An 18,167-nucleotide genomic window follows, 5' to 3' on the forward strand; every position below is an offset into this window, starting at 1 on the left:
ATAAAGAAGATGTGGTATATATACACAATGGAATATTATGCAGCCATCAAAAGGAATGAGATCTTGCCATTTGCAACGACGTGGATGGAACTGGAGGGTGTTATGCTGAGTGAAATAAGTCAATCAGAGAAAGACATGTATCACATGACCTCACTGATATGAGGAATTCTTAATCTCAGGAAACAAACTGAGTGTTACTGGAATGGTTGGGGGTGGGAGGGATGGGGTGGTTGGGTGATAGACATTGGGGAGGGTATGTGCTACGGTGAGCGCTGTGAATTGTGCAAGACTGTATGTCAGAGGGGGAGACGAACCATGAGAGATGATGGACTCTGAAAAACAAACTGAGGGTTCTAGAGGGGAGGGGGGTAGGGGGATGGGTTAGCCTGGTGATGGGTATTGAGGAGGGCACGTTCTGCATGGAGCACTGGGTGTTATGAACAAACAATGAATCATGGAACACTGCATCAAAAAGTAATGATGTAATATATGGTGATTAACATAACAATAAAAAAAAAAAGAGTCTGTTGATGAAGAGTACTCTCTGCCTCTATGAACTCAAAATAAATCAACCATATTTCAGCCCTCCCCACGTGGAGGAGAAACTACTGGGAGTCTAATTTAATCTGAACAGGTCATGGAAATTTAGGGCAAAATAAATTGAGGTTGAGATTAATATGAGGGAAATGAGCAGAGAAAGCATACCTTCGGGTATGTTAGTCCATTTGAGTTGCTATAACCAGATACCACAGACTGGGTAGATTATAAATGAAAGAAATCTATTTCTCACTGTTCTGGAGGCTGGAAGTCTCAGATCAGAGTACCAGCATGGTTGAGTGAGAGCCCTTTTCTGGGTGGTAGACTTCTTATTGTGCCCTGTGGAAGGGGCTAGGGAGCTCTGTGAGGTCTCTTTCACAAAGGCACTAATCCTAATCATGAGGGCTTTGGTCTCATAACTTAATTACCTCCCAATGGCCCTATCTACTAATATCAATATCTTTGAGGGTTAGGATTTCAACATATGAATGGGGGGAGAGATATAAACATTCAGACTTTAGCAGAGGGGGGGAAAATTACATTATTTTAACAGTTTGTGGAAACAACAACAAAGGAATCTAAGAGTTGAGAAGCTAGGAAAGCTTCTATCTTTCTCTTTTAAGAGGACAGAAAAATGATCTCACAGACAAATACAATGATGGCAGCAGACTTCCCTTTGGGAAAATATGGGGTAGAAAGCTGTACAGCTACATCTTTAAAGTAGTAAAAGATTTTAAAAAACTGAAAACCTGAAATTCTATAACTAGTGGAAATATCTTTCAAAAAAGATGAACTTCTTTTTCAGACATACCAAAGGGTGAAAGATTTCATCATGAGGAGACAAACATTGTAAGAAATGACAAGAGGAGTCCTTTAGGCAAAAGGAAAATGAAATCAGGTAGAAATCTGAATCTATAAAAAGGAATGAAAAGCATGGAAATGGTAAATTTGTGAATATATATAACACACTTTTCTCTATCTACTTAAAAATAATTGATTATTTTAAGCAAAATAATAATGTATTATGGGATTATAAGAAATGAAGAAGTAAAATGTATGACAGCAATTGCCCAAAGACCACACGAGGAAACAGAAATATACTCTTATAAGGTTCTTATACTATATACAAGGTAGTAAAATATCACTTGAAGAAAGACCCCAAATTATAGAAGTATATTGTAAACTCTGAAAGAACCACAAAAAACAATAAAATGAATAATTGGATATCTTTATGCCCTATAGCTTTTGCCTCACACCATACACAAAAATTTACCATATGATCCAATGATCCCACTTTTGGGTATTTACCCAAAGAAAATAAAAACACTAATTTGAAAAGATATATGCACTTCTATGTTTATTGCAGCATTATTTACAATAGCCAAGATATGGAAGCAACTTAAGCATACATCAATAGACAAATGGATAAGGAAAATGTGGTATATATATATATATATATATATATATATATATATATATATAATGGAATATTACATAGCCATAAAAGAAAATGAGATCATGCCATTTAAGACAACATGGATGGACCTAGATGGTATTACACTAAGTGAAGTAAGTCAGACTGAGAAAGACAAATATCATATGATTTCACTCATAAGTAGAGTCTAAAAAAATAAACAAAAAGCAGAATGAGACCTATAAATACAGAGAATAAACTGATGGTTGCCAGAGGGGAAGAGGTGGGGGGTTGGATAAAACTGGTGAAGGGGAGTGGGAGGTACAGGCTTCCAGTTATGGAATGAATAAGTCATGGGAATAAAAGGCACAGCATAAGGAACATAGTGAATGATACTGTAATAGCAATGCAGGGGGACAGATCATAGCTATATTTGTGGTGAACACAGCATAATGTGTAATACTGTGGAATCGCTACATTGTATACTTAAAACTAATGTAACATTGGAAAGGACATTCAAAAAAATCTAAAAATAAATGCATCATAGATCTGAATATAGACTTCTTAAGATATAACAAACAAAAAGCCCCACAAACTATAAAAGATAAAAGAATTGGACATTTTCAAAATTAGAAAAAAGTTATTGTTCAAAAGTAACTTATAAAAATATTTAGGGTAGGAGAAATATTTGCAAAATTTATATCTAACAAAGGACATGTGTCTAGAATATATAAAGAACTCCTTCAACTCAGTAATAAGAAGCCAAACAACTTAATTAAAAATAGGCTAAAGACTTTAATAGGCTATTGATCAGAGAAGATATATGGATGGCACGTAAGATATTTAATGTGATAAGTCATTTAGGAAATGCAAAATTAAATATACAAGGAGGAAACATTATACTCTAATTTGAATGGCTTATATTTAAAAGCGTGACTGTAGTAAGAATTAGCAAGGATGTGGAGCAACTAGAACACTCCTACAATGCTGGTAGAAATGTAAAATGCTACAAACACTTTAGAAAATAATTTGGTAGTTCTTAAATATTTTAATATAAACCTACCATAAATCTTAGTCATTTCATTCCTATGTATCTACCCAAGAAAGATGTAATTCTACAAAAAGATAAAATTTTGTTCTGTTATGAATGAAAAACCAGGTGTAAAAATAAGCAACAATCAACTAAAAATAGAATAGTAAATAAATAAATAAATAAAAATAAATAAATTTGGAGTATCACATATGTAAAACTGAAATATTGTACAACACTAGCACAGCTATTTGGAGAGTAGTAAATGGTATTATACTCTTCTAAGTTTCTTACATTATATGTGAAATGGCATGATAAGAATTTAATATATACTGAAGTAAGTTGAGGATGCATACTGTAATCAATAAAGCAACCATAAAATAAGAGTTGTAACTAAAAACCAATGTAGCAGTTAAAATTTAATTTAAGAAAACCTAAATAAAATGAAGAGATATAATATTTTCATGGATGAAAAAATTCATATTTTTAAGGTATCATTCTCCCTGCATTCGTCAGTAGATTCAATATACTCTCCCCAAAATCCCAGCAGGTTTCTTTATTTTTTTTTCATTTTTTTCTCCCAAATTTTTATTTAAATTCCAGTTAGTTAACATATAGTGTAGTATTAGTTTCAGGTGTAGAATTTAGTAATTCATCACTTACATACAATACCCAGTTCTTATCACAACAAGTGCCCTCCTTAATACCCATCACCTACTTAACCCATCCCCCCACCCACCTCCCCTCTAGCAACGCTGTTTGTTTTCTGTAGTTAAGGGTCTCTTTATGGTTTGCCTCTCTTTTTACCCCATATTCATCTGTTTTGTTTCTTAATTCCACGTATTAGTGAAATAATATGGTATTTGTCTCTGACTTATTTTGCTTAGTGTAACACACTCTAGCTTCTTCCACATCATCATAAATGGCAAGATTTCATTCTTTTTTATGGCTGAGTAATGTTCCACTGTATATACGTACCACATCTTCTTTATCCATTCATTAGTCAATGGACATTTAGGCTATTTCCATAATTTGCCTATTGTTGATAATACTCTATAAACATTGGGGTGCATGCATCCCTTTGAGTCAGTATTCTTGTACCCTTTGGGTAAATACCTAGTAGTGCAATTGCTGGATCATAGGGTAGTGTTATTTTTTAACTTTTCAAGGAACCTCCATACTATTTTCCCACAGTGGCTGCACCAGTTTTCATTCCTACCAACAGTATAAGAGGGTTCCCCTTTCTCCACATCCTCACCAACAGCTGTTGTTTCTTGTGTTGTTAATCGTAGCCATTCTGACAGATGTGAAGTGTTATCTGATTGTAGTTTTGATTTGTAGTTCCCTGATGATGAGTGAGGTTGAACATCTTTTCATGTGTCTGTTAGCCATCTGGATGTCTTCTGTGGAAAAGTGTCTAATCATATTTTCTGCCCATTTCTTAACTGGATTATTTGTTTTTTGGGTGTTGAGTTTGATAAGTTCTTTAGATTTTGGATACTAACCCTTTATCAGATATGCAATTTGCAAATATCTTCTCCCATTCTGTAGACTGCCTTTTAGTTTTGTTGATTGTTTCCTTCACTGTGCAGAAGCTTTTTATGTTGATCAAGTCCCAACAGTTCATTTTTGCTTTTGTTTCCCTTGTCTCTGGAGATATGTCTAGTAAGAAGTTGCTACAGCTGAGATCAAAGAGGTTACTGCCTGTGTTCTCCCCTGAGTTTTGATGGATTCCTGTCTCACATTAGGTCTTTCATCCATTTTGACTTTATTTTTGTGTATGGTATAAGAAAGTGGTCCAGTTTCATTCCTCTGCATGTTGCTGTCCAGTTTTCCTAACACCATTTGTTGAAGAGACTGTCTTATTTCCATTGGATATTTTTTCCTGCTTTGTCAAAGATTAGTTGACCATATAGGTGTGGGTCCATTTCTGGGTTTTCTATTCTGTTTCACTGATCTATGTGTTGGTGACTGGATTCTAAAGTTTATAAAGAAATGCAAATGATCAAAAAAATACTGTGTAGAAGTGCAAAGTTCAATGACCCAGCACTATCTGATTTCAAGATATCTATAAAGCTATAATAATGAGGACATTATGGGATCGTATAGACATTTGGAGCAAAAGAATAGAATAGAATGTCACAAATAAATTTATACATATCACCTCATTTTTCAGTTAAGTACCAGTACAACTCAATGGGGAAAGAAAATATTTTGCTACAATTTGTCTTGCAACAGAATATCCACACAGAAAGAAGGGAAACCCATCTTTGGTATTTACATACCAAAATTATTTTGATGTCAATTATTATATAATTAAATGTAAAAATATAATATTTTAATGCTTTTAGAATAGGACATAGAGATAAAGCTTTCCATTATAAGATATAAGAATGGATATTAAACCCATTAAAAGTTCTCAGCACCATTACTCATCAAGAAAATACAAATTAAAATAAAGTGAGATACCACAACTCACATACTAGAATTTCAAAATTTAAAAAGACTGAACAAGTCAAGGTTGTTGTGTTCTCACTACTCTTATTTAACAAAAGTACTGAAAGTCCTTGCCATGGCAATAAGGTAAGAAAAGACATACAGATTAGAAAGAATAAAATAAAAATGTCCTTATTTAAGTTAATACAATTGTCTAGGAAAAAATCTCATGGATACTATAAAATACTTCTAGAACTAATAAGTGAGTTTAGTAAAGTCTCAGGATATAAGATTAATACACAGAAATATATCTTATTTCTCTGTCTTAGCAATGAACATATAAAAACTAAAATTAGAAACACAATACCATTTACAACTGATCTAAAATATTAAATACTTTGGTATAAATCTAACAAAGTATGGGAATGGTATGCTGTAAATAACAAAATAATGATTTACAAAATTAGAGATTTAAATAAATGGAGTACAGTGTCCCTGGATTGGAGAATCACCATAGTAAAGATATCAATTTCCCCCAAACTGATATGTAGGTTTGATGCAATCATTATCAAAATACCATCAAGATTTTGGGCAGATATTGTCAAGCCATATAAAATTTGTATGGAGGGTCACCTGGGTGGCTCAGTCGGTTAAGCATCTGACTCTTGGTTTTAGCTCGGGTCATGATCTCATGGGTCATAGGACTGAGCCCTGCATCTGGCTCCAAGCTCAGCAGGGAGTCTGCTTCTCCTTCTGCCTCTGCCCCTCCCCCTACTAGCATATGTGCCCTCTCTCTCTCTCTCTCTCTAAAATAAACAAATCTTTTAAAAAATAAAAAATAAAATAAAATGTATATGGAAAGGCAAAAGATCTAGTGGTATTTAAACAATTTTGAAAAGAATAATAAAGTAAGATGAATCACTCCATCCAATGTTAAAACTTATTATATAGCTGTAGAAACAAGAGTGTGTTATTGGCTGAGGGACAGATACACAGATCAGTGCGACAGAATAGAGAGCCCAAAAATAGATCCATATAAATACCCCCAGCTGATTTTTGCCAAAATTGCAAAAGCAATTCAATGGAGTAAAGACAGTCTTTTCAACAAATGTAATGGAAGTAATTAGATATCCATAGGCAAAATATGAGCCTCAACCTAAAGCTCTCACATTATACACAGATTGTTTCAAAATCTGTGTATTAAGTTATGAATTTAAATGTACAATGTAAAGCTATAAAACATTTAGAAGAATTCTTACAAGAAAAACTTTGGAAGCTAAAACTAAATGATAAGTTCTTAGACATGATACTGAAAGTACAATCTATAAAAAGGACAAATGATAAGTTGGACTTTATCAAAATTTAAAACTTTTGCTCTAAAAAGATTCTGTTAAGAGGATGAAAAGACAAGCTACAGATTCAGGGAAATATCTGCAAACCACATATCCAACAAAGGACCTGTAGCTAGATCTAGGATATATAAAGAGCTCTAAAAACTCAGAAATAAAACAAAAAGATCCAGTTAGAAAATGTGCAAAAGATATGAAAAGACATTCCACTAAATAAAATATATAGATGGCAAATAAGCATATGAAAAGACATTCAACATCACCTATTAGAACAGCTACAGTAAAATAACAAAAAATAGTTACCAGTGCAGAGAAACAATCATGCATACATTGCTGGTGGGAATGTAAAATGGTACAGCCACTCTGGAAAATTGTTTGGCAGTCTCTTATGAAACTAAAAATGAAGTCCCTATACAAACCAGCAATTGAATGCTTGGGCATTTATTCCAGGGAAATGGAAACCAAATTCAACATTCATACAGAAATCTACACATGAAATTTCACAGCACCTATATTTACAAGAGATAAAAACTGGAAGAAGCCCAGATATCCTTCAATAGTAGAATGGTGTACAGAAAGCAAACTTCTACTTCTACCCTTTTATGGTTTTTTGGCTAGGCTTGAGAATTAAACTGACATAAGATAGGTTAACAGAAGAAAAGTATACAAATTAATATAAGATTTATATGAGAGCCTTTTATAAAGAATGAAGACCCAACGAAATGAGGGAACCTGCATGCTTTCATATTGGGTTGAACAAAAAGAGGCAACAGTGGAAAAGTAATGAAACTAAGTGGGGGTGCTAAAGGAATATAAGAAATGTCTTAACAAGGGTCTGTACAGAATTTTCTTGGCTTTGATCCCCTGTCAAAGACTGTTTCTTTTCTCCTGGTATAGGAAGGGCATCTTTCACATGGGAATTTTTATCTCCTGCTTTTAGGAAGAAAAGGAGAGATTAGAATGCTTTTCTTGCATCTGCTTTTCAAAGTCTTTAAGTGACTTTAGTTCAAAATAATCCTTATGCCAAAGTGGCATATTTCAGGGTAGCACAAACTCTGGTATATCTATATTATGGAATACTATTCAGCAATAAAATGAAACAAATTATTGATACATGCAATAATTTGGATGAATCTCAGGGGCATTATGCTCAGTGAAAAAGCCAATATCAAAAGATCACCATCACCATTTACATATTTGAAATGACAAAAATTATAGAGATTGAGAATTAATTAGTGGCTGCCAGGGCTCAGTGATGGGGTATGGAAAAGCATACAACTGAAAAAGGGTAGCACATGGGAGTTCCTCAGTTCCTCTGTTATGGGGCATTTCTGTATCTTGATTGTGGTGATAGTTACACATGAGATATAATACACAGAACACACACACACACACACACTCTATGAGTGCATGTAAAACTGGTGGAAACAATAAGATCTGTAGTCTACCAAACAGAATTGTACCTATGTCCATTTCCAAATTTGATATTATTACTATAGTTATGTAAGATATCATCATTTAAGGAAGCTGGGCGGAAGGTTCATAGTACTGTATGTACTCTTGCAACTATGTATGAGTCTATAATTATTTCAAAATGAAAATTTAAAGAAAAAAAGACTGAGAAAGCCCATATTAGTAAGTATGTAGAGCATGTAGAACTCTCAAACCTTGCCAGTGATATTAAGAATGGCAAAAACCCATTGGAATAAAACATTGGCAGCTTCTAAAAAAGTTAAATAATTAACTACCTTTGACAGTAATTCTACTCAAAGAGAAATGAAAACACATATATGCAAAAAAGATTTTTACAATGATGTTCAAAGCAGCCTTGTTCTTAATAGCCAAAACCTAGAAACAACTGTCTATCAACAGGAGAATGCCAATGTGTGAATACACATTGGAATACTATTCAGCAATGAAAAGGAATTAACTACTGATACACACAACAGCATGCATTAATCTCCAAAATATTTTGGGTATAAAAAGCTAGACAAAATGGAACATAAACTGTATGATTCTATTCATATGAAATTTGAAGGCAAGCAAAACTAAGATATGATGGGAAAAAATCAGAAAAATGGTCGACTGTGGGTGGGGAATTTAAATTTTAAAAGGGCACAAGGGAACTTTCAAGAAAATGGAAATGCGCATTATCTTGTTTAGGTTGATGGTTACGTGAGTGAAGATTATCAAAACTCAGTGAACTGTGTAGTTGGGATCTATGCATGTTACTGTATCAAGCATAAAACCATAATCATTAAAAAGTAAAAAGTATTGGTTCATATTGTAGTAACACTGAAAATGATTTTTATTTTAAAATTAAGAAGAAAAAAGGACAAACTTTTTTATCTAGTATTTTTATAAATACTTAGAAACAAGAAAACATACTTAAAATAACTGAAAGGAAATATGCCAAAATATTTACAAAATGTTGAACCATAGGTATCTTTTTTCCTTTCTACCTACTTGTGAATCTAATTTATTTTTGATCAACATATATTATTATAAACACTAAAATGCATTTAAAGGTAATTATCTTTTAAAAGAAAAATGCAGAAATTAAATATAATTAAGTATAAGACTTTTCATTAAAAAGTAATTCACAAATCAAAACACAAATACTTAGATCCATGTGTCAGATCATATATTCTGATTGTTTTTCTTACTTGCTTGTTGAATGGCAAGGATTCAATCAATAGGTTATAAACAGAAACCAACTTAATTATTTTTTTCTATTGACCCTTAAAACCTGCTCTGGTATGATTACTTTTTTCCAATCCTGGTTGAAAGCTCACACATATCCCAGAGGGTCTGTTGTTATTGTTCCTCTTAGATCATAAGCAAATATTCTCTTTGTTTTAACATTAAGGGTCTAATCCAATATAATAGCTACATTACTTCATTTCAATCCAGTACAATACTTAAAACTCTAAATTGTAATTTAATTTAAAGTTTCTTCTGTCTCCCAAGTGAAGCCTGAGCCAAACACGAAGCCTGGAGTTGGGGAGGAAGGGCAGAGTAAATCAATTCTCTATTTTCTAATCTACCTCTTCCTTACCCACTAGCCAAGATTTCTGTTCCCTATAAAGCTTTAGTGAGGAAGAAACATAAGGTACAGGAAAATGGTAAACTAGTATTGTGGTCCTCTGAATATGGAGAATGTAATATTATTGGTTCTTCTTTATGGGGTTCTTTTCGGAGGTTCCATTATAGGGATCTCCCCCTTTAGGTCTCTTAATGAGAAAAAGTCTCTTTTTTAACTGGCTTCTTAAAATATCCTCGTTTATCTGATGAGGTTTGGGTTTTATTGCAGTACTGGAGTCAGATCATTCCTTTTAAGACTCCCCAGGCTGGTTTTCTTTAAATAGGTCCACATTTGCTTCTCAAAAACACGTACCTTTGCCCCAGGTTCAGTGGAAGTTCAGCCTGCTGTTAACAGAGCCCTCTGTTTTATCGCCTTAGGACAACGATACTAGTTAGTCTCTCACCTTTAGTTTTCTCAAACAAGTGTCAGTCCTAGGTTTCATGAATTTCATACATTTTCGAACTCTCCCAGGAGTACTCTAAAGTCTCTTTCTAACTTGCTTAAGATAAGACTTAAGAATCTTCCTCTGACCATGGTAGAGTATGAACAAGATAATGCAATTGTTTTTGAAGACAGATTAATCCCCCTATCCATTTCATAACAAGTATTAAATACTTTCCAAGTAGATGAGCACATAACATTGACACAACCCGTTTAATAATCTCATAGAATGTGAATAGGAGGTCTGGTTCCAGAGCCACCACATCTAATCTGGAAAGTTGTCCTGCACATAAAAACAAAACAAAACAAACAAACAAATAAAATAAAACAAGTGGAGGGGTTGTTTGGCTTACCTTGCACTAACCCCCCAGACTGGGTTGGGTGCCCTTCCTTTGTGCTCTCATTGCACAGTATCTCTTCCTCTTACCTTGACACTACCATAGTACCATTTTTTTATTTTACATATTTCTCTTCCTCACTAGACAGTGATCCACTTGACAGCAGGGTCTGTCTTTTCTCTCTGTATTTATAGTACTTGACAATGCTTGACATTTTATTAGATGATCAATAAGTGTTTGCTAGATAAATATACAAACCTATCTTTGTCTTATAAGTTAATGAGAAAATAAACTCCAGTGCCCTGTTCCACCATGTCACCCATTTTTGGATTACTGCTTTACTATTTGACATCTCTCATGCACTGACAACACAGCAAGGACTTTGAAGATGGAAAATTAAAACATGGCCTCAGAGGAGAAGGCATACAAATTAATTGAGCTCATTTTGTTGTAAAATGCAGAATAAATATAAATTTCGAGTTGGTCACAATCATTGCATTAAGGGAATCTTTAAAATGATTTCCACAGAGTTAATTAAAAATGTCTCTTTTTATGAAGGTTCTTAATTGGTTTAAACTGTTTCTTAGTGAGAAACTTCAGGAGAGACTCAGCAGACAAATACTGAATAAATTAGCATATGTTAAGCAAAAATGTGTAAATGTTCTGAAGTGAACAAGTTGATGGTAAAGGCAGTTACCAAGGAACATGGACTTTGCAATGGAATCTTTTAAACAGAGCTCAGAGACCCTTTCCAGTTTTTATGATTTGCTGAGCACAGATGGTTGCATATAAGGCCTAGTACTAACAAAAAATAGATTATTTCCTTCTCAATATGTAAGTTCCACATAATTAAAATTTAATAGATTTCTAGTGAAACATGATAGAGGTTACAAAAATGGTTTTGCTATATAAATTTTACATTTTGTCTTATAAATAGAGCATAATAATAAACATACTGTTTAGAAATGTTATTCTCTTCCACCTGGAAATGACAGATACTAGAATTAGTACTTCTTAAATTTTTCCATTTTGATAAATACATTGAAATAAAAATTGATTAAATTTGAATAGTGTTAACAATTTTTCCTTAACATAGCATGGTAACATTCATATATCATACCATTATGAATGTTACATATCATTTTAACAAAATGAAAAATGTCAAGATAAATACATTTTCATAGGCACACTACCATCTTTTTATATATTAGCAACAAAGAGTAGTTAAGAATTTCTGGGTTCTCATAGGATAAATTCAGCTACCAAAATCTAAATCTTTACATTATTAGCAGAAAATCATATAAAGAAGGGAAACTAAATTCTTCATATCTCATGTCTACAACTTAACTAAGATACAGAGATGGTACAAATTTTAAAGTACTTATAGGTGTGAATTAAGCATGCCAAACCAGTCAACTACATCACAGCCCAACCCATAATAAAATATCACCTAGACTATATGGAGAACAGGAGAATGGAGCTAGGAACTAAGAGAGGCAGGACCTGAAAAACATCACTTCTGGAAAAAGAAGAATCCTCGTTAAGAGACGATTTGTCAAGAAAAATCTGAAAACTGATGGATCAGAGAACTAGATAGTGGTGAATTTCAAGGAATGGTCATAGAGGCATGCAATCAGGAGGGGCAATCTTGGAAAAGACACCACTTTTTCACGAAAAAGAGGCAACTTGGAAGAGGGACACCTTCTTCAGATGCTTGGTAGAAAGAAGAGAAAATGAAACAGGAAGAGAGAAGGGGAAAATAAACACAGGAGGGGAATTTAAGGGTCCCAGAGAAAGAAAGGTGAATGACAAAATCAAACCCTTCTACCTACATAAAAATGTTCCAATGATTAAAAAACTCTCTTTAAAATGAGTTCATAACCAAAATACCTTAAAGCTACCAAATATTGCTGGTCCCAAAGAAATAAGACATTTAAACACAAACACAAGTATGTCCATATAAAACTATTCTGAAAAAAAAAAAATGAAAATCAAACGATTTCAACAAAAATTATCCAAAACAAAACAAAACAAAAAAACCACGATGCACTGAAAAACTATAATGAGTATTCTAACATGAATTAGTATCCAGAAAAAATAATTTTTAAATATAAAATAAAACCTCTAATCAGAAATTCAAAACCTCAGCTTCAAACAAACATACAAACCAAAAGAAATGAGAGATGATCCAACTCAGGAATGAAATTGAAGAGAAAAGAATAATAAATGAAGATTATTTTACAAGGTACATAAGGGAGAATAGATTCAAATAAATATCTAATACAAAAAAATAAAATGATCAAATACCTGGGGGCGCCTGGGTGGCTCAGTCGTTAAGCATCTGCCTACGGCTCAGGTCGTGATCCCAGGGTCCTGGGATTGAGCCCCGCATCAGGCTCCCTGCTCAGCGGGAAGCCTGCTTCTCCCTCTCCCGCTCCCCCTGCTTGTGTTCCCTTTCTCACTATGTCTCTCTCTGTCAAATAAACAAATAAAATCTTTTAAAAAAATGATCAAATACCTGATAATGATTAAGAACATCTCGCATAAATAAAAACTGTAAATTCTGAACCTAAAGTCACAGTAAAAAAAGCAGGAAGATTTTGCTAGAGGGTACATGAGTTCCCTGCTCTCACTACTTCTGTAGTGGCACAGCTGTGCTTTATAGGAAAGACTTCAGGCTTTCTGACCTAGGGGACAAGACAGTTCAGTCTGGAACAACCAGGAAGATTGGAAAAAGAGAGAAAACCAAGAGAGCAAAGAACCAGAGAGCAGATCTTTATATTTCCTAATGTGTCTGGCTGATGCTACAACCACAAATTTGCAGAACATAACTCAAAGCAGCTCAGCTAAGAACAAATATCTGAACTCCTCTGCTAAGCAAGAAACAGACTTTTCAGTTTGAACCCAGTGAACTCAATTGCCTGTTAAAAGAAAACACTCAAAAAATAAAAATAAAAGGATACAGAGTCTCCAGAACTTAGCATTCATAATATGCTGCATAAAATTCAAAATAATATGAGATATGGAGAACTAGGAAAACGTAATTCCTTTTCTTGATTTTTTAAAGATTTTATTTATTTATTTGACAGAGACAGCGAGAGAGGGAACACAAGCAGGGGGAGTGGGAGAGGGAGAAGCGGGCTTTCCACTGAGCAGGGAACTTGATGAGGGGCTCGATCCCAGGACCCTGGGATCATGACCTGAGCTGAAGGCAGACGCTTAACGATTGAGCCACCCAGGCGCCCCACATAATTCCTTTTCAAGAGAAAAACACAATTAGCTGGCACAAACCCCAAGATCTACCAATGACAGAATTCGTAAACCAAGATTTTGAAGCAGCTATTATAAGTGTCCCTAACAATGTAAAACTACATACTTACAAGTAATAAAAAGATACTAACTCTTAATAAAATAGAAATGTTCTTGTTTAAAAAAAATTTTAAATAGAATTTTTAAGTGGCAATTGCAGAGTAAAAAAATATTAGAGATTAAAAAACATATTTACTGGATGGATTTAGCAGAACGGGAGTGACAAACAAAGGAATCTGTGAACTTGAAGATAAATCAATAGAAATTATATGATCTGAAGGACAGGGGAAAGGATTTTTTAAAATGAACACAAGAGATTGAGAAGACAAATCACACACTGGAAGGAGATATTTGCAAAAGATATATCTGATAATCACTGTTATCCAATATATACAAAGAACTCCTACAACTCACAATAAAAAAGATTAAAAAAAATAAAAAATGTGTCAAAGACCTTAACAGATAATTCACCAAGAAGATATACAGATGGAAAATAAGCATATGAAAAGATTCTCTACATCATATGTCATCAGGGAAATGAAAATTTAAAAAACAATGAAATACCACTACATATCAAGTAGAATAGAGCCAAAATCTGCACACAAATGTTTATAGCAGTTTTATTCATAACTGCCAAAACTTGGAAGCAATCCCTCCATGATGTCTTCCACTCGGTGAATGAATAAATAAACTGTGGTACATCCAGAAAATGAAATATTATTCAGCACTAAAAAGAAATGAGTTACCAAGCCATGAAAAGACATGAAAGAACCTTAAATGTATATTACAAGTGAAAGAAGCCAATCCAAAAAGGCTACATACTGTATTATTCTAAGAGTATGATATTCTGTAAAATGTAAAACTATATAGAAAGTAAAAAGATCAGTGGTTTCCAGGATTCGAGGGGGAAGGAGGGATGAATAGGTGAAACACAGAGGAGTTTTATGGCAGTGAAACTATTCTGGATGATACTATATTAGTGGATACATGTCATTATATACGTGTCCAAACTGATAGAATGTACAACACCAAGAGTGAACCCTAATGTAAACTATGGACTTGGGTGGTAATGTGAATGTAGGGTCATTGATAGTAACAAATATACCATGTTCAGGATGTTGGTAGTTGGTGCATTGTTTACATCTCTTATTATCTGTATATTCTGATGTTTGGAAACCTTAAAAACTTTTCTCAGAGGAGACTGCCATCCCCTGAGCTAGCCAACCAGGAACATGTTATTGGTACACAAAGTAACCAATCCAAAGCCAGTCCTTTTCTATTTCACCTGTATACCCTAGGAGGTGATATTCCCCTGCCTTAATCATCCCAGGGACAGGTACCAGGCAATGAGGCATCATCTCTGTGGCTTAGAGCCTGCTGCAATTATTCAAATTAGCCAGTCCTAAATTGTTTACTTTGTCTGTTTGCTTTTCCTGTGGAAACTCCAATAAAGCCCATGGCTTAGTATCTCCCCTCACTCTTGTACTTTGTGTCTCCTGGCCAATGATGGTGTTTTCCTATGTGGCCCTGTGTGCTATGCTATGTCTCATTTCTAGGACCTGTGAGTATAGTAAACTTTGTTTTCCTGAGCTTCTCCTCTATTTTCTCTTGTGCCACAGTTGACTGGTTATCACACAAAAGAACACAGAATAATCAGGGAGGCTATACATGTGTGGAGGCAGGGGATATATGGGAATTGTATATTTTCCACTCAATTTTGCTGTGAACCAAACACTGCTCTACAAAACAAACAAAATGAAGTTTAAAAAATGAACAGATTCTCAGAGACTGGATAGTTAATAAGTTGACTAAAGTACATGTAATTGGGGTCCCAGAAGGAGAAGAAAGAAAATAGGGCAGGAAATAAATTTGAACAATAATGTCTATAACAATTCTAAGTTTGATGAAACACATAGATTTATAGAATCTGGATGTTCAAGAAACTCCAATCAGAATAAACATTTAAGCAGTCTCTGTTGGGGCATTTCATCATCAAACATTTGAATGTGAAATAAAGAAAATCTTGAAAGCAGCAACTAGAAAATGGCATATTGTGTACAGGAGAACCACGATTCAATTAATAGTTAGCTATTCATCAGGATGTCTAGAGGACAGAAGAAAATGAAGCAACATCTTTAAAATGCTGAATGCAAAATTAAACCTGTCAACAATATTTTCTTTTTCCAATAAAATATCCTTCAATAATGAAGGGACAATGATGACATTTTCAAATAAAAGTAAAACAAAGGGATGTGTTACCATTAAGACTGCATTATAGGAAGTAGTAAAGGAAGATATTCAGGCAGAAGAAAGTTGGTACCAGATGGAAACTTGGATCCTCCAAAAGGAATAAAGAGCACGATAAATGGTGAATGTAAAAAGATAATTTTTCCCCTTTAAATTCCTTCAAAACACATATGACAGTTTAAAACAAACTTTATAACATCTTTTAGGTTGTATAATCTATGGTAACATATACATATAATAACTGTAGCATAAAAGATGAGAAAGAGATCAATTGACCTTTATGGGTGCAAAATTTCTACATTTATTTAAAGTCATGCAACATTAACTCAAGTAGATTGTGAAGTGTTAAGACTGTAGCTATAATATTTTAATATGCTTTTTAAAATGCAGTCTTGGCCCACTTTTGAGACCCTGGTTAAAGGTAGGTCAGTTTCCCTTCTTGAGTAGCCAATTAAGTTCACACTCCCAGCCACATCTCTTGTCAAGTTCTCACACTTGGGGCAACTATATATCTGCTCTGAATGCCCCAGGGCCAGATACCAGACAACCAGGGACAGGCCCTATGACCCAGAGCGCACTGAAATTATTCAAACTAGCCAATCCTAAGCCTGCTTGTCTTGCCTCACCATTTCCTTCCATAGACACCATAATAAAGGTGTTTGCTCACTGTTGCCCTCTCTCCCTCTGCTTCTAGTGCTTGCCCTGTGTGGCTGTGGATAATGCACTGTGTTCTCCCCAGGGAATTGTAAGTATAACAACCTGTAAAACTCTTTTTGGTTTTTCTCTCTTGATGTGTGTCTGGCCTTGCCATACTTCTCCCAAGGTAATATGGTTCAAGTAAATCCCTAGAGAAATCACTGAAAAAGGGAAACGAATTGGTACAGCAAGAAAGCCAATAAAAATGTTTAAATGGAATACTAAAATTTAGTCAAATAATATTTAAAAAGACAGGAAAAAGGAAAAGAGGGATGAAAAGCAGAAAGAATAAATTAAACACAAATATTAAAATGGTAAACATGAACCAATATCAATAATTATATTAAACTTTAATGAACTAAACACTACAATAAAAAGGCAGATATTATAAGAATGCATAAGAAGGCAAGAATCAACTACATGCTGTGTACAAAAAGCATATTTCACATATAAAAACACAGATATGATGAAAGTAAATGGAATAAAATGTATATCATACAAGCAGAATGCATAAAAAGACTAAAGTAACTAGTATAAAACATACTGATGACAACGAGTAGTGTCAAAATAAAATGAGACATTTCATAATGATTAAGGGGACAATTCATCATAAGACTTAACTCTTAAAAAATATATCTATGCTAATAATAGCTATGGAGTATATAAAGCAAAAATTGATAGAACTAGAGAGAGACAATCCTACAATCATAGTAGGAGATATTGTCAAGAGTAGGAAGATCCAGCTACCAATCCCAAGTGAAGATTCCTACCACATGGAGGACATCAGAGATCATAATAAAGCTAACACCTAGAAGTAGGAGCCCACAGACCTCCACCCACTCTATCTTCTGTGGGTTTGGATTTGCCAAGGAAGACTCAACACCTAAAGCACTGACTGGAACAACAATTTGTTCACAAAAGAGTCACAGCAAGATCAAGGTCTGTAATGTACACTGATCTCCCATGGCTAGTTGATCCCTCCCAATACCTGACACAGGATGATGGACTACACTCATCCCTTTCATACTGCAGGCAAAGAGCCCATTTCCTTACAGTGGGGGTGAGGCTGGCCAGGTACCATGACACACATGCTTAAGCAATAAAAAGAAGTTCACTGCATACCCAGGACAGAGGAAGGTTTTTCCCAAATAAGAAAGAAGACTATAAGACCAAGCAACAACTTCATCACCCATGTTTCTGCATAGGGCAATGTTTTAGGCCCAGGACACTGATCGCGCAGTCCCAGAGAGGGGTGGCAGGTCATCTGATGGTGGTTTCCCAAAGA

This window comes from Eumetopias jubatus, unplaced genomic scaffold, assembly GCF_037043125.1.
Source record: "Eumetopias jubatus isolate StellerSeaLion01/CBP00866 unplaced genomic scaffold, mEumJub1_p1.0 scaffold_11, whole genome shotgun sequence".
Taxonomy (NCBI): domain Eukaryota; kingdom Metazoa; phylum Chordata; class Mammalia; order Carnivora; family Otariidae; genus Eumetopias; species Eumetopias jubatus.